Below are 19,666 nucleotides of genomic sequence, written 5' to 3' on the forward strand. Positions count from 1 at the left end.
TGAGGATAAAAATTTTCAAAATTTAGCATTTCTACATTTTTAAAATATCGATCGTTGTAACCATATTAAAAATTAATTTAGGATGTTCTTAAAACAACTTTAATGAGCATCCAATTGTTGTTTTATTTTTGCTGACCAATAAGATAAGATAAGGCCAATTTCTTGAGAGATTGATTGGATTTTTATGAAGAAAAATCGGGTTATATAAAAAAAACCCACAAAAACAGAGTTTCTGCTCTTCTTTTAGGAACCAAACAGATATGGGTCAGGAAGACTTTTGTTGCAAAACTCCAGGAGTTTGTCCACTTTATCCTGTTACTTCCTGCATGTATGGGTTTGAAACGTATCCAACTACTACACTAAGTTTTTAAATTCATATAAATCAAGTTCATTCATTGTCTCCTAATTTATTCATACATATATGATTGTACATTCTTCCCCAAGTGCGAGTAGGGTTATATCCGTAGACGGATCTTTTCAATTAAAATTTTTGTTTGTTCTTTCCTTTTTTTTTTAACTTTCAAATATTTATCCAAAGCAAAACTAATCTTATCTAAGCGAAACGTGAAATAAAAGGATTTCCCTTTAGACCAAAAAGACCCCGACCGATCTGATTGGTTCTCACTGAAATGGTTTCCAATTCGGTCCTGACAATAGGAGCTGATACATTCCTCAATCTGCCCTAATCTTCCCTACGTGAAAAAAGTTTTTAAATTAGATAAGTAATCCCTTGTATATTATTAGAAGCGGGAATGTTGGCCTGTGCTATAAACCTGTTTTATAAACTAAACATTTATTCTAATAATTATTAATTTAATTTCTCTTTGGTTATCTATGTTATCCCAAGATCATATTAATCTATTAACCTTGTAGTTACTTTTCCTATAATTTGAGCATCGTTTCAATGTTTTCTATTACTTTTTTTATATACTAACTCTCTCACATACCCACACACACTTACACATACAAATATATTTATATTCCAAATGAATCTATGTTATACTTAAACATAAAGAGAGGTATTACACAGACGACTTAGCACTCATGTGCTTTGACAGATCTATGAATCGTCTGTTTACGAGAACTACACAACATCTAACTACATTACGTAAAGCAGATTAGCGAAGATTTGGCTTGACGAAGTCTGTCTATTCAGACGTGAACATGGTTTGCTGTATGATGAATGGGCTCATTAACTTCATCATCCTCAAATGAGATAGCTACGTGTACACTAATCTAGAGATCTTTACTAATATCAAACAATTTCCAGAAATGTTCACAAAACTGTTCCGAAATATTAGTTGATTTTTATTTGAATTTCATGAAAATTTTAAAAAGTAATCTCAATATAAAATAATAAAAAGTAAATCTGTACCACCACAACCAATGAAGGGTGCAGTACTTTGTAAGGAAGTACGGTAAATAGACCAACGGCTGTGCAAGGAGGCGATTTTGTCAGGATCTCGCTCGACCACCAGATTTTTATCCAATTTGGGTATCACTTAATTCTCCCACAGCGCTGACTCACGGCTACAATAAAACAAAATATTTATTTGCCACAGCCGAATTCTGACTTGGGTACTTGTTATTAGCAGCATGCCTTAGTCTTAATGTATTATCATAACTTTCATTCTTGATTATTCTCTAGAAAGTCATTTGTTATTTATACATTTAGATGTTATGAAATTTACATTAGAAAGAGATTAAATGAAATTTATAAAGACCGTTGGTATTTAGATCTAAATTATTAATTAATTTGCTTCAGATCTAAAAATTATTCTTTATTGTTAAGTACTATATTATGTCAAATACATTCATACGTTAATTATTGAACTCATTCATCCCATATTTACAGAAATATATAAATTAAATGATGACAAAATTATGTTATTATGAAAAAAAAAATAATGTAAATCGCTGCAACATGTGAGGTGTCCGGTGTTTAGTAATTTGTAGTTTTTAGAATAACGTTTATACAAGGAGGCGATTTTTTCAAGATCAGGCTCAACGGTCAGATTTTTCTTAACTAAGCGTACCCGCTTTTTGAGGCTGAGAAGGCGATAGGAGGTCCCCAGAATCCATAGGGTTGACTCAATAATAACTTATAATGAAATATTCATTGTAAATTTTCATTCCCATGTAGAATATTTACATTCAGCCTGGAGGACTCTGAACCGAGCTTGCCCCCTCATTTTGAATGTAATAAAAGCAAATGCAGGACTCCGGAGTTCCCTGTGCCTTTCTCTCTACCGCGTTACTGCCAGTGACTCACTGATATTATGAGCCAGTGGATGATAAGTGAGGACGACTGCAGCGGTAGTGGTTCAAACTCGGTCAGGAGGGTTGACTTTCACTTCTATGGTAGACCCACGAAATGAAAAAATGTTCCTCACCATTGTTAGGTTTGTTACCTCGAAATAATCATCTTGACTGAAAGCTCTGATTTCTAATTTATAAATTTTTGTAATTGTACAATAGTTCTTGTCTTTCAGGTCTAGTATTTGGATTACATGTCAGTAAATATATTAATAATGTTTTTTTAAAGATACAATATTTCCTATACATATAACTTATTAAACATTACGAAGGTAAGTATAAATAATAGGTGATGGCCACATTTATTTGTTTTTCAGTATAATAATGTTCTAGGATATGAACTACATTAGATATAATAGTTTATAATCAAAATATTAATTTTAATTTAAATTAGCAATATTATAGTATAGCAATGTATCTTGGCACTATTTTATGGGAAGTACCCTGGAACCATTGGGGTCCACAATGAGGTCTTGATTACCCTCATTGCTTCAGCCATTTGCAGCAAGACAATCGACCCTAATTATGTCCTTACATTGGGCAAAATTATACAATATTATCCCACTTCAATTAGCGCTCTGGAACTTACCTGGAAATTGTAACAATGGAACCTCTGAGATCAAATTCGAAACCATACCTTAAAGTAAATACTACAAGCAATTAGTCCGCATAGGTTGATTCGTAGCATAAGAAAGTGAAAAACTATTTTCTCTGTTTCTTAAGTACGAAACAATGATTTCAGAAATATTTAAGCATGCTTTTAATTTTTAAGTTATGAATCTACAGATTAACTTGTGGACGAGAATTAAAAGACAAGAAAGATACGGCCAGCTATATAGACTACAGAACAAAACTCTCATCTTTCAATTTGTGACAAACTATTTAGCTGTAAGATTACGCTGAAACATATTTAAACTTAATTAATTAACCTGGGGGATGGAGGGCTAGAAAAGTATCGTATATATAATTGAATGTGTTCGAAATAAATTATTTTATTTTAGTTAAAAAACTCAATTCTTTTTTACCTTAGATGCGTAATTATTTTTCTATTACTTTAGAATCCTTATTTGTTTTATTTTAATTTCACTCATCTGGAATATGCATGGATGTAAAGTAGTGCTAACTGAAAATAAATTCCATATACTTTCGATACATGGAGCGTATAGTAAGGGAAAATATTGGGATCGAGCAATATTTTTTTTTTTTTTTTTTTTTTTTTTTTTATTTATTTGTTGATATTTACAACTGTATAAAAAAATACAACCAGTAAATTTGATCATAATGACATATGATATGATACAAGATGTAGAGAAACTACCCAGTAGTAGAACTCTAAAACAGTTTACAATATAAGGTCACGAGGCCATCTTCTTTTCAGGCGCCTTGGAGGATTGCCAGGAATGGAAGAGGAAGCAAGGTTAGAAACGAGTGGGTTTGGGTGGTTAGGGAGTTTATTATGGAAGGAATAATATCGGGTTCGGGCTAGATCGGTTACATAAGGAACATTTAGGTCTTTATGGATGGTTTTATTAGTAACAAAATAAGGAGCATTGAGGATTTTACGAAGGATTTTGGATTGTAAAGATTGGATACGAGAGGAATTCGAAGGTTTAGTGGAGCCCCAAAGCTCAACTCCGTATATCCAGATGGGCCTTATTATTGTCATGTAGATCAGTCTTTTGTAATGAGTTGGAAGTTTAGACCGTTTGTCTAGTAAGTGCTGTAGTAGTCGGAATCTGCGTGCAGTTTCCTGTCTTTTCAGTCGAGCAATATTTAAAATTCCAAATTTATAACAGAATATACGTTTTGAGGTTCTCAGAGTCCAAATGGCCAAGTTTCGCAAAATGTTCTGTCTATGTGTTTAAACAGCGCAGCTCGCAAACGAAAAGTTTTTAGAAACTGTAATTATATACTAAAGACAGGTATGTGCTAGAGTGTAACAGCATAATTTTCGATAAAATCGACTGACCGGATACAACACTTTTTGGAATCGATTTTTCACACTTCGATTTTCTATAAATCAGCTCTATTCGCCCTTGAGTGTGTCGCATTGAATGAATTAACAATGACAGTGTTTGCCTCTGCCTTTTGTACCTTCATTACAAAAACCGAGGTGAAAAAGTTTTTTCTCACCAATTTTTTAATCCTTTTATGAAAACTGTGTATAATTACTAGTCTAAAGTGATGATTCTGCCGGGTATAGGTAGAGAGAATAGTTATCGGTATGGGGGGGAGAGGAGGAGAGGATCGGGTTAACAGATTTCCAATTTTCATTTTTAAAATTATTCAGATCAACAGGTTTCCAAAAAAAATCGTAGACCGCATAAAACATTCGTTCATGTACGGCCTATCTATGAGGTATCAAAGGGTCCTATTTAGGATTAAACAGTACTAATACTACTAATTACTAAATATATAAACTGTTATTTAAAGATAGTCATAATAAATTATGCAGCTTTCCCTACGTTGTGTTTGAATAGACTTTCGTGATAGTATTTTATTGTTTATACACGAAAAAGCATAATATCGCTTTCAGTTCTAATTAATAAAAAGAAAATAAGGAAAGAAAACATCACAGTTCTCACTGGGTCATACTATTAATGATATATTTATATAATAAAGACATATCCTCTTATAAAATGTTTTTATTAGTCGTTAGCTATTGAATTATTCCTAATATTGAAAACAAAATCTCTCTCAAAATAAAAGTCCTTATAACCTCTTGAGTTCATGTAAGATATTAAAAAGGAAAAAACGCTGATATTTAGTTCTAAGCCCCAATTAAAAATAAAGGAGGTTTAGAAACTTACAAGAACCTTATTACCAAGATACAAGGATATTATTTTTAAATTACAGTAAGAACATATTTGAGAACAATGAGGTACAATGTTACGGGCTCGTGGGTAAATCCACGAGGTTAACCTGACGCCAGATAGTATTCGCAAATTAGTATACGGTTTATTTATATGTCTCTTTAACGGTCGAAATTAATTAGACTGTGAATACGAAGTTACATCGTACAATCCAGAGAAGTAATACATATGAATTATCCAAGGAGGAGGGCCAAAACTCTAAGTACAAGACCCGGAAAGAAAAAATGTCAGTTATTTCACCCCAATTTTTGATTACTTTAATGAAAACTAGGTATAATGACTAGTCAAAATCGATGAATCTGCCAAGTATAGGTAAGGGTAATAATAAATGGCGGCTGCTTCAAAACCTTAAAAAACATTAATTTTTCATTCGGAACTCTATATCTTAAAAACTACCAACAGCTCTAGAAAATCTAAGAGAACATCATTTAAATTAGAGTAAATTTGCCCTTGATTTATTGAATGATTGAAATATTAGCCCTGATGGAGTTGTTTACGTCCAATAGCTCTCGAGATATAGTATATAAATATAAATGGTAGTTTTAAAGATATAGAGCTCCGAATAAAAAATTAATTATTTTTAACGTTTTAAAACAGCCGCCATTTTTATTCCCCCTACTTATACTTGGCAGACTCATCAATTTTGACTAGTCATTATACATATATTTCATTAAAGTTATCTAAAATTGGGGTGAAATAACTGCCTTTGTTTTCCTCTTGTGTTCTTATACTATGTCCTATTACATCTCAGAGCGATACAGCACATGCCCTGAAAGAGCGTTTTCGACAGGTGGTAATTTTTGCACAAAATTACGTTCCAGGCTTAATCACAGTACAATTGATGCATTATGTTTTTTTTTTTAAATCATGTTTTGTAATAGTAGTTTTTTGTGATTTAAATAAGATGTCCCTGGTTCCTTTACCTTTTTGCGATTCTTTAAATACTGTTAAAATTTATAAATTTCAAATGATTATTTGTGATATTTACACTCTCTAATAAAACAGGCAAATAAAACAAAGAAACGCCTATGTTTTTTCTTTTCCTTTTTTTATTTTAAATTTCTACTACCGGTTTTAAAACAAATATTCCGGTATTAAGACCTAAAAAATATGGAATATTGAACTTTTGGCCCGATATGCAATCCCTAGTATTTATCTAATGAAGTTGTACGTAATATAGCTATGCTATGCATCCATAAAACATAATAAATACCTTAAAAAATATATCAGAATAATATATGAAGTATATAAAAAAGATATACAAGCCAAAATATTATGAACTAGATACTAAATAATATAAATATAGAGATAATGGTGAGCTAGCACTAAAGAAAGAAGAGATAAAGAAGGTAAAGAAAGGCATCGAAAGGCAAAGGAAGGAGATAAAGAATGGACCAATTAATTACTACCAGAGATAATTAAATCCAATTAAATCAAAACCATAGTGCCTCATTAGTAAGAAAGCAGTATCTTTCACGAAGTCATCAAGTTTGCAATTTACTCAATGTGACAAATCTATGGATCACATTGAGTAAATTATAAATCGGGTGTGGTCCACCGCATCAGACAGCTTTCACTTAGCAGCCTACTAACGTCTCCAAGTTTTGTGTAGATTAGTGAGCTCTTTTTGAGGTTATCACTATTTTAGCGATTTTTGAAAAAAAAAAAAAAAAAAATCAAAAGACCAGAAAGCCGAAAATTACTAACATTTTTTTATTTTTCAGTTGCTATCAAAATTCCTAGTTCAAATTTTCTCGAGATGAATATAAATTTTCTAAGATGGAGATAAATTTTGTTCCTGCCAATAATACACCAGTTTATGATGGCAGAGCTGTAATGCTATCGGGAATGATCAGGGTAGTATCGACTTTTTCTGTTTGAATGGAATGTATGAATTTTCCCCTTTAATTTATCATTAAATTCTTTAATATTTTTTATTAAACCGTTTTTTCATTATTAATAACAATGAGAAATTTTTATTTCTTTTCGTATAAAAAAAATTATAGGTACTTTAGAGGAAGACTCTTTAAAAAATCGCCATTTAAGCTCTGCGGGTCTATTTCTATGAGGATTATACCCAGATAAAATAACATTTAATTCTTCACTGACACGCCGAGTTAAATCAATATTATTAGGACCGCTTTCGATAATATCGAAAAAAATATGAAAAATCGATTCTATAAAGTTTTCAGTGTGTTGATTTCATTGAAAAAGTTGCTGTCACACCTCACCTATATTCCCCTCTAAATATGAAATTTCAGTTTGGTACTAATTTTAGTTTCTGAGATTCATCTACTAGACACACACGATTTTGTGAGACTAGGTTAATTGGACACAGAAGACCTTATAAAACGTGAATGTTCTTCGAAAGCTGGAATTATAATTTTTTTATGATTACAGTACTGTCCCTAACTATATACATATAGGTAAGTGAAAGAAAAAAGTAATCTTTCCTTTAATTTCTTTTTCCTTTCAGAACTAATTGTAGGTATATTAAAAGTATATTTGAATATTTGAGCTCTCTTTAGCATAAATGGGTTTTTGTTTTGATGCATATTTTATGGTTTTATATTGTATATTTATGGCACATTTGGCAGGTTTTTATTGCGTAAAAATCTGAGTCTGACTTATAATTTGGTATATTTAGTCTTTCAGATTGTAAATATGGATTTCGCCTTTTTGCTTAATTTCTTTAGAAGAGGTTATATTTATTATTATTATTTAATTCATTATTATTACTTATATAATATCTTAATGGGTCCTCCTTTCTTTTCTGATTCCCCTACCCCCCAAACACCTTTCCATTGATTTTTTTCTTAGTCATAATTGGGAGAATGAATGTAAGATTGATGTAGGAATTTAACAAAATAATTTTAGTATAACCATTTATTTCTCAAAATAGAGAGAGGGAGGAGGGGGATAGGAGGGAGAGCTAGAGAGAGAACACCTTATCACAGAATAAAAGTTTAATTCATAAACTAAAGATTAGATTCCGAGTTGTAAAAAGTTTAATGAAAAATATTAAATACAGTTTAATACGAAGTATATAAAAAAAGCAGCTCAAAGAGGAGAAAGAAAATGAAAAATTTGTAGAAAATTGAAATACAATAGGACTTTTTTGTTTTCCACTTTCCAACGAGAACTACTTGGGGTAAAACAGGCTCGCAACACCGCAGCGGGCCTAGTTTTACTTTTAAATTGACTCTCTAGGCTTCCTTAACACTTTTCTGAAAATGATTTTACTTTTAAAAAAGTTTTCCTTACAACGGGTGAAAACTTCTCAAGAGAAAGTATTCGCTAACTTAATTTTCCTCTAGTCTACTAATTAGAAACTTTGGTTAATTATGAAGTAAACAATATCTTTTTAATCACATTTTACATTCCTAATATTCCTCTCTACTGACTCCTTAGAATGTGTCCCTCCAACTATTTGAACGGCAAAATAATCTGAAATAAATTTATTTTGCTGTGTATTAAATAAGTATTAAATTATATAAGTAATTATTAATATATGTACAGAGTTTCGCAGAGAAAACCAATTGATTTCAAAATCAAATTATTTAATAAATAATTTATTTTTCTTCATATGTAAATATAAAGCAAAAGAATAAAAAAAAAAGTCTTTATAATCAAATGGCCAAGTTTTCTATAGCGAGTCCGAAAGGTTTTGAAATGGCGCTGAGAGCATGTAAGGTTGTGGTGGGACGACGGTTACAGTCGCAGACTACAAACTACCAGTAACTCACAACGTTTAGTTTACATGGAATTGTTTGACAGGTGAAAAACACGGATTATTTGTTTGGAACCGTTCGTATTCGACCGAATTAAAGTGCCAACTTTGACCGGTTAGTGACTGCAGTGGCGCCAGTTTGAATCCAGCCGAGAGACTTTCTCGGACGTGTCGTCTTTTTCGATGTATGGGATCAAAAACGCATACATTTCGTTAGAAAATATATGATAAATTTAATTTTTAGAGTATAGTTTCTTTTCTTTTTATTCTACCTCTTCTACTTTTTATTTACACATAGAAAGTTAAAAATAAATTTATTCTTTCACATCATTTCACTACCACATTCTGTAATTCCACCAACAAAATAGAATCTTCAAGGGCTTATAAACGATTCATGTTCATTTTATGACGATAAACAAAATTAAAACTGATCTTTATCATAGCCAATCGTTAGAATTATGTTTTCAAATTATTTAACTTCAAGCTTCCATGTGATTTTATATAAGCTTTTAATTTTCATAAGACATTAAATAAGGTAATGATTAACATGCCCTTGGTGATGTTTCCCGAGTTTAGAATTGCTTTAATTGTTAAGTTATTACTAAAATACAAAACGATTAGTCATACTGATATTTCGCAAAGCTCCAATGGGAAAACATAGATACCGCAGGCGGCGATCATATTTCCAATCAGGCATAATTGATGGTTACTATAAATACCTTACTCACTTCCACCCTTTGGGCCATTATTTTATAATGGTGGCCATATCAAGCAATCGCCTACAACAGCCTAATAAAATTAGCCTTATTAATTAATAGGTATATGTTAGTCATTATATTTACAAAGTTGCGATTCATTTATCTTTGACAATAATTTTATTAAATTCTTGAAGTAAACAATGAATCATATGATCTAGTGATTTGCTAATACCTTGGAAGTGTATTACTTTCCTCATTAGGGATAAAAAAAAACGTTTTGTGTTGCTTGGCGTGGCAAACTAATGATAGTGAAAGGCGTGATAGACAAAGAGTGGGGAAAAAATAAATATACTTCCCAATTTGTGGTTAAATACTCAATTTGAAAAATAATCATATGTTTCCATATATTTTTCTTCTCCTATTATTTTCCGTTTAACAATATGTCAAAATTGTATTACTAGATTGCTTCATCACGAACCAAAAAGGAAATTATTTAAATTCGATATTTAATTATGAAGCAAATATTACTTTTTATAATTAATCTTTTCATTAGTCGTAATTCCCAAAAATGTTACTGTGAACAACTTTGCAACAGAAATTGAGGATACACTGTTTTCGTAAATCTGTGACATCATCAAAAACGGGGATATTTTACTTTCACTTCCCTGTATATGAATATACAGTAAGGGAAAGCGGTAATGCAAAATTTTGAATTCGATTTTTGGACAGAAGACATGTTTCAGGCCGAGTCCAAATAAACCAGTGTTGTAAAATGGTCTGGGTGTGGTAGTCCAAGCATAAGAACGTAAAGCAGTGTGGAACTGAAAATATTAATACAACTAGAAATGAACTATTTATTTAAGGCAGATACATGCTTGGGGTGAGACAATACTTTCGGTTCTAATTGTAGCATTCACAGTTATAAAACTAATCCTTTGAACTAATAATTCATTTTGCTTTTAAAAACAATTTTATATTTATAAGCTGCTGCTGTTTATATAAAGAAAACATAGCCTTATTATATTATGTAGATTAGCATAATAAGTTTTATAGTTATTTACTTTAACCCCTTACGCACAGTTTTATAAAAAAAAAATCTGGTAAAACAAAATCAATTTTTTTAATGTAAAAACACAATTTAGAGCAATGTCTTGGCAAAAAAATAATCAAAATTTTTATTTAATTTTGGATTTGGGATATCGTTCATAATATGTAACATAGGCTAAAACTAAATATGTAGAGAATTATTACAGAGAATAAATTATTGTTATATATATTATTATCACATTGTTATTTTCGATTCTCGATTATATTCGAGTGTATTATATACGAATATATACTACGAATATACGAAAAATTATAACAGCATAAAATTAATTAACTCGAGCTACAAGTTAATGGGTTCAATATGTCTTGATCGGTGTATAGAGGATAGCAATAGAGGCAGTTAGGATGGTACACCAACACACGATTGTTTTTGCACAATACACGCAATGCGCACTGCTCCATGACAGTAAGAACTACTACCCAATACATTATCCAGTTAACTGCTACTTCTTGAGTTTATCAAGAGATATAGAGCGCTTTAAGGACAGGGGCAGATAGTATTGTATATTAGTCTGCGTGAAATACGAAGTACTATCGTATAATTTTCATGTTTCTCTGAATGATGGTTGTTATATCTTTTTGTTTTTTAGCCCTTATGAAGACCTGAAATTCAAGTCAAAACGTCGGCACGAATAAATATTTTTTTGTTTACTGACCGCACACTCTCCCATCTTCTCCAGATGAAGTACTACCATTACCTGAAGTGAATTAAGTTACTTGAAAGGAAATACACTCTTCTAATTCATTATTCAAAAGTAATTTTTTTAAAATAAAGTTTAAAATACTTCTTCAGTTTTCATAAGTTCTTTAATAATAGCTTTAAAAAAAGTATTATAACAAATACAATATCATTTTTGCCAATATCTCAACAGTGATAGAATTAGTTTAATTTATGCTCATGTTTAGGTACACATTTATATTCTTTTAAAATGATTCTTAAAAAAAATCCCACCATCTCCTCCATTTTAATTTTTCCAATAGTTTTTTTAGAAGTCAAATATATTTGTTAAGGCTGTGCCCCAATGGGATTTCAATCATGTGAAAGTGTATTTTCTGTCAACATTTCATATTTTTTTCTAATTTAAATTATTAATTACTTCTATCATAAAGTGGTCGTGATTAAGTGAATCAAGACAAATCATACTACATCACCACAAATCACAAATATGCCCACTAATTTTTCTTGACAATACACAGACACTCACTTAGGGTAAATGCATCGATAAACTGGCATCCTAAAGGATCTTTCTCCCAATTCTGAGGTGTGAATAGTTACTTTATTGAGTTATTCTTGAGTTCTCCGTATAGAACTACTTTCTAACTTACAATTATTCACAGGATGCTAGAAACCTCCTCCTAAATTTTGGAGAACAGTTTTGTTAGACAGGCAGCTGACGCTTTTTGAGCTCGAACGTTACTGTACACGACTAATGACAAGGTTTTACCTAATTATGTATAATATAATAATTTGGGTGGTACTTCAAACATTTGGTGGTTCCTTCCCAAGATTCTCAAGTGTAAATGAAACATACAATATATTTACTTATTGTATTTATTACTTGTACAGTTGTAAATCATTAAATGAATAATATCATATTACCTCAGCCACTATTTTGTACTTCAGAGCCTTTCTCATGGCAGATGTCTTTTTTTTTTTCATTTCAAACCTTTGATTATAGATATTTTATAATATTATTATAAAAAGATAATGATCATAAGTAGGAAATTCGTCAAATTTTTACTAAGGGAGTCCCGGACTATATTGTTGAAGTCATCATAGAGTGTGTAGGAATACTTTTTGATCTACTTTAAATTTCTATTTATTTAAAAAAAAAACACACAGACACACATAAAGATTGGACGAGACGTTACCGGTAGGATAAGACTTCCCGCACTTATGCGCCTTCTTGGTCTTGTGATGGATTATAGTATTAGCAACTTTTTTTTCAAAATAATACTTGTCATCAAACGTTGTAAATCCAATGGTTTTTATCATTATGCTGCAATATGGCGTTTGGTCATTGTCGAGGAAAGGCTCTGTCCTCTAGAGAATGCAACAATAACAACGTTGTCATCTTCCATTTCTTATGAAGTCATTTTCTTGAGCAGTTACTTGTTTAGATTTTGAGTAAAAAGAAGTTTGGAATCATTTATTTATCAGAGTAAAGTTTGTATAATTAAACTTTACTTTGTAAAATAAAATATTTGATAACAGATGCTGGTTTTTAATTTTTTTTTACTCTATATCCCAATGCAACCAGTTTCTTGCAGTACAAAATGACATCAATTTTCTGTCTAAAATTGTGGGTTTTTAGTTCCCCAGTTTCATCCCACCGGTCATGTTTGCTAGTCAAATAAGGACCTTCAAGTTTCTCATAACAATGGTACAATTTTCATTTCAAATACAAGTGCTTGGTCATTTTATATTCAAAAATTTTAGTACAAGTTACCTTTTTCGTCATGGAATCGTAGACAAAAAAGATACCCGTTGAAGTGATTGAAAGTGTTTTGTTCATGTGTATGTGTGGACTGAACGTAAAGAATTCAAAGTGTGCGAAATTCTGTCCGATGACGAATCTAGATCCAAATCTCGACTTCCTCTTTCCTTATTTCTAATTTATTTATCAGTTCTAATTATAGTTGCTCCAGAGTTAGTGAATGTCGGTGAATAAGAGGAATTTTTTTCGCCGTTGATTTTCAAGGTAGATGTGCAGATTAAATACATTTCCATTGAAGAATAGTGAGTCTTGACTATTGTTAGCCTAAATCACGCAATTTTACATTAGTTAGGATCTTTAGGTTTTAATATAAATTATAATGGGAAAATATAAAAGCAGAAGTTAATTTATTGGCCAATTAAGGATGCGAGTAAAGTATATATCTAATTAAAAATTGTCTGAGCTTTATCTAAATTAATAAAATTAATTATTTTTATTATTTGGAGAATAAAATTAATCTGAGCTATGAGGAAATGAAGGGAGAAGACAGGAAATAAGGAGGGGGAGATGTTCTCAGATTATGTAGAAGGGAGGGTGGAGGGTTTCTTGAGCAGTTGCTGTAAATAAAATTTGTAATAATCGCTAATAAAATATGATAAATAATTAATTGTGTTTATCTAGATAAAAATCAAGATAATTTGATTAATAACGATTATCTTTTGAATATTTCTTTTTTTTAATTTTTGCTTCCTTACAATCTTAATTAACAGTGAAAGTACGCTTATTTTCCTCTATATTAATGCTCAATGAATGAAGGAACCCGTGATATTTACAGCCAAGCTAGTGAAGAGGTTACTCGCTGTTATTAGCTGTTAAGCTGTTTCAAATGTCCAAAATGTTTTAGAAACATTAAACTTTAATTTTCTACACAACGTCATGGAATGCTCATATTCTTTCTTGGCTGATCAAACCCATTATTTATAGGAAGTTTTCTTATCTTTAATTTGGTGAATCTTAAATTGTTTTAAGGGAGCTCTAACGTAGATTTAGTTTTTGTGAAAAAAAAACAACACGGATAACATATTTAGATTCCATACCGTTGGACTGTGGGTCATGGACAAATATATGTATATGATGTATATATAATATATATTTGTGAATTATACATTGCATTTTATGAATTTTCTTCCAAGAATTAACGGGATGAGCACTGGCTGTGAACCGGTAGGTGGACAACTGTGGCGACAGCAAGGTCTTGTTAATTACGGTTTAATTGAAACCGTATTTTAAAACAAGCTTGACCCCAATGCTAACGTGATTGTTCGAATAGGGGGACTCATTTATCCAATTATAATATTTTCACTTAACTTCCCAGAGTGAAATGATCGAAAAAAATAAATTAATTTACAGCTCAATTGTGATGAATTCTGTTGCTATTAGATAAGATGATTTATAAGAAACAATACAAAGATAGGAATGCTTAGAATATTATTAATCACTAATCAGTGTTTGGTATTTTTCTGATATTCATTCATACTGGTTCAATTAAATAAATGGTGTGAGTGCAGGGACTGCATCCTGAACCACAACTTCTACCAACATAAAACTGCCTCAGTAATGCATTCACAATATTGTCACCACTACAATCAAGTGAAGATCAACCTTGGCCAAGTAGACTGCCTAGTCAGACATTTTTCAGTCACCCAATTAAAAATTAACCATAATTAAAACATTAATTTGCAGATACGAACAAAGAGTGAGTCTCAACCAGAGAAAGAAGGAGAAAAGTGAGGCAAAAAATAGTAGTGTCTCTAAATACAGATTGGACACTATTTAAGTGTTATAAGTCCAGCATTCAATCATCATGAAACAATGACCATATAGGTTGATCAATCAGAATTTATTTATTTAAACAGAAAACCTTACTTTGGACAAATTTAATTTATTTCTTTTGTATCAAGTTTTATTTTCATTTTATGTATTTTATTTTATTGCTATGTTAAATCTCTGTCAAACATAATGTAAAGTTAATTCTGTGCCTTTATTCATATCTATCCATACAGTCCAATAATTCATTATTTAATTTCCAATACACTCTAGTGATTATTCATTATAAAACAAACCCTAAATATATATATATATATTTTTTTTTTTGTGGGTAATATTTAATTTCCCCTAAATTACTCCGATCATCATACAGTAACGATTTAGTTTCATTAAAAAAAGTATCTAAATAAAAATCATGATAGTAATGAAATTATATAGAAGGAAGTACAAGTGATTCTGGAAGATATATGAAAAATCAATATTATTAATGATTTAAATAATTAATTACACTCTTTTTTGTCATCAGCACTAACACGTTTAGACAACTTCAGTAAATTCAATATTACTTCTTCGGAAGTGAAAGAAAAATATTAATTCTGAACGCAAAAGTAAGTCAATAAATGGGACTAAGAATCCCAAAGCCTGTTAAATCAATAAAAAATGTTTATTGATTTTTTGTATTTTTGGTTAAAGACTATCACATTTTTATTTATTTAAAAAAAAAATAGTTAAAATTTTTCTTAGCTGATTTAAAAGTAATTATTATATCTGAGTATAATCTAGTAAAAAAACTGTTAATTATAAATGGAATTAGAAATGATAAATATGGAATTAGAAATAGATTTTTATGGAAAGTCAATAAATGAGGCTAAGAAAATCCCAAAGTCTGTTAAATCAATAAAAAAATGTTTATTAATTGTTTCTTATTGGTTTTTTGTATTTTTTCTTATATATTATCACATTTTTATATATTTTTTCAAAAAAATAGTTTAAAATATTCTTAGCTAATTTAAAAGAAATTATTTTATCTCAATATAATCTAGTAAAAAAACTGTTAATTATAAATGGAATTAGCTGGTAATACAATTTGAAGCATCAAACATAGTTTAGTAAGTTTTAAAGGTAAAGGACTATTTATTTACTAATGTTCCTATGGAATACTTTAACGTTTATCGATGAAAATTTTAATAAAACCAAAAACTACTTAAGAATAAAAAAATAATAATGAATTTCAGAAACTGTGCATTTTTTATGTCTGAAGCTACGTATTAAACAGAATGTTTACATATTATACAGACACACTGATTAAAATAAATAAATTAACCACATTAAAAATAGAAAAGGCGAACAAAATGTGGAGAAAATAAAACCTAACCAAGATAAACAAAGAGGAGTAAAACAGTCTAATCTGAATTAAGAAAGGGGGTAGGCTATTAAATAGAAAAGAGTAGAAATATTTTACTTTAATGCAAATAGTAAACAAGTTTTAAACGAATTTTTATAGTAAATATGATAGATACGTCAAGGTCAAGCACTCATAAAACAGCCAAATATACATACATACTATTGTTATGAAACTATTAACTTTAATGAGGACTCCTTGAACAAGCGTTGCACAGAGGATTGAAAAGGCAGTTTATTACAAAAATCAAAATTAATATTTAAATGGAAATTGTTTGTAATAAAAGAATACTGATGGCATAGGACTTGAAATATTGGCATCGATGCTTTGTACTACGATATGATGCAAAAGGAACACAAAGAATTCTTCTCACTTTATGTGATTATTCACCAAATATTATAAGATTTCATCAAAAATGAAAGCTACTGAAGTTTTGTAACGATCTCTGTAAATAACTTTAAACCTGCAAGATCTCTGAAAATGTCATCAACATGGAAAAACCGGTTTAATTATATCCGAAAAAAATGTTTACATTCAAACAGATAGACCGACAGGCACGGACAGAAATTGGTTCATGTGGCTTCAAAATTGAACTTACCAAGACTGGCGGCCATTAAATAAAAATAAAACAACAAATAAGTTTTTATTTAGATAGTTAACAAATAAAAAAAGTTGCAAATAACATCATGAATGCCAAAATAAAAGGTGCTTCTCTAGATACAAAATTAATTTAATTAAAATTAGATCTCTACAAAAGAAATTTTTTAAAATCTAGCAGAACTTAAAATAAAATATTTCTTATAGATATTATTTAAAAAGAAAATTTTAGTGAAAAAAAATTAAATATCTTGAAACTGAAAAAAAGATTATATGTGATGGAGTCTTGAACTGACAGTTTTTTCAGAATTTCCTGTTGAGCTCTGCGTCTCTTCTTCACTGAGTAATTAAGTGATTATAGTAAAATGTCCCACTGCGGGCTGAGCACTTACTAAAGTCTCTATATTGAACTTCAAACGGTGGGGACTTGATCCCTATAACTGTGTACGAGAAGTTGGTCCCTAGCACTATCAAGGATTAAGACTTAATACTCGCACTAATTACTAATAATTAATTCCTATGCTGTATTCAATGCATACATATATATTATGTACTGCAATACATATATATATATATATATATTATGTATTGCAATGCATACATATATATTATGTATTGTAATACATAAATATATATTATTACGACTATATTAAATGACTTATTTTTTCCTTCTTCAACAGTTCATGAGGTACAAAGCTTGTAATACAAGTGAAAATATATATCTAAAGAATCAATGAGCTCAAAGATTCGGAGAAAGAAAGATATATAGAATGATCTGCAGCATCATCATTAAAAACGATTCATTTTTTTCTTTCCAGGAATCACTGGGTTCCATTCTCGTGATTAAGAGGAAAACTTTTTTGTTTAATTTTTTTTTTAATTTAGTTTACTTTCGGATCAATGATGAATACTTTTATTCGGATAAATCAGCAAAAAATTCAGTGACGTAATTACAAGAAGATACCTCGAATTTCAATTACGTCGAAGATATTGAGAGCATAATAGCATTTATGATATCTGATGTGACATTACTGCTCTTAAAACATTTAATATTTAATTACAGAAATAAAAACAAAAAAGTCAATGCGGTTATTAAAGGGAAACATTTTTTTAAAATTATATATTATTATTAAACTGAGATTAACTGATCCCTAAAAGCGAGAGCCAATTATCCCATATTGGATCCGAAGGATAGGAATAGCGTGACCCGGAAACTGATCGAAGATCAAAGACCCAATATACTTCGGGTCTGTTCAGGCGTTATAAAAAATGATGAATGGAACGAGGTTGATAAGAACCTCGTAACTCCATGAAAATAGAAAAATACAGTTTATAAATCATCACTATATTTTATAGTATGGTATATCAAATATTTCTATTAATAGTATAGCTGGTTGGAAGCTATAGTTAATAAATCGAACAATCATAATAAGACATACAAATCCATCATATTCTTCATAAACCCTTAAAATATAGGGGCTTAATTTTAGATTAGTTAAAAATTTACATTTATTTAAGAATTTGAACAAGCAAAAATAAATATTATTGAAGAGAAAATCCACGTAAACATAACAGTGAGAAGGGTAATGTACGTAAAATCTCAAAGGGTATGTATTTGAAGCATAAATACAAACGTCAAGAATGTTCGAAGAGTAATCGATTTAGAAAAATAAACAAATGGATATAAATGCTGACTTAGAAAATAGGCAGTAAATTTTATCCGATCCTATTTGCATTGCAGAGATGAGGAACAGAGAACATCCAATCTTAAGCACCTATTCTTCAGCTTTAGGGTTTAATAAAATCCCTTTCAAGTTTCGTGTTATTCACTATTTTTAGTAATGTACTAAACATTTATTTTTAGGTTAATGGGAACATATAGTAAGTTGTCTATTCTTGTAATGGTATAAAATAATCTCAATGCGATTATTAATTACAAGTTAAAAAAATTGATATATATTGTTTTTAAAAATCTTTTAAATCTTGTTTATTATTAAAAAAGTATTCTTTGTGAAATAATTTTTAATAATTATTATCTGAAATATCCCTTAGTTTGACCATTAATTCCATAAGGGACACAAAAATTATTAAATCTGCATTATAAAAATGGTTTGTTGATTTTTTCCTCCAAAAATTTCAATATTACACACTTTTACGACATGGAGAAAAAATAAATGTTGGGGGAACTATTTATTTATAGTTTTAAAATAATTATTTCATATTTTCTAGCTTTGAGGTCCAGTGTATTACAAAAAGTAAAAATATTTCTTATTTCTGAAATCGCATATTCATAATTGCCAATAATAGTTCTGGTAATAAGCATATAATCGTAATTAAAGTTCACAATACAAATATATTATGGAATGAACAACTATTACCCACAGATAATTCCTTAATGACGAATCTACGAAATACAATACCCGCACAACAGTAAAGACAAGCGAAAGTGTATCGTGTATTAAACGGCGTTGATTTAACAGAATTTAGATTAGGTTTTATTGAAAATTATATCTTTTTTTTGTCGAAACAGCTTAAAAATTTCCTATTTTTGTAAAATAACTGTAAAAACATATTTAAGTAAGTTAGTCTACCTGACTCTATGCGATAAGTTAGTCTTTCAACCATCAATAGTTCAGAAAGATGCATAGGTTCTCCATTTAAAAACATATCAAAGCTAC

The sequence above is a fragment of the Halyomorpha halys genome, unplaced genomic scaffold (genome assembly GCF_000696795.3).
Source record: "Halyomorpha halys isolate HHAL.00 unplaced genomic scaffold, Hhal_1.1 Scaffold649.1, whole genome shotgun sequence".
In the NCBI taxonomy this organism is placed as follows: Eukaryota; Metazoa; Arthropoda; class Insecta; order Hemiptera; family Pentatomidae; genus Halyomorpha; species Halyomorpha halys.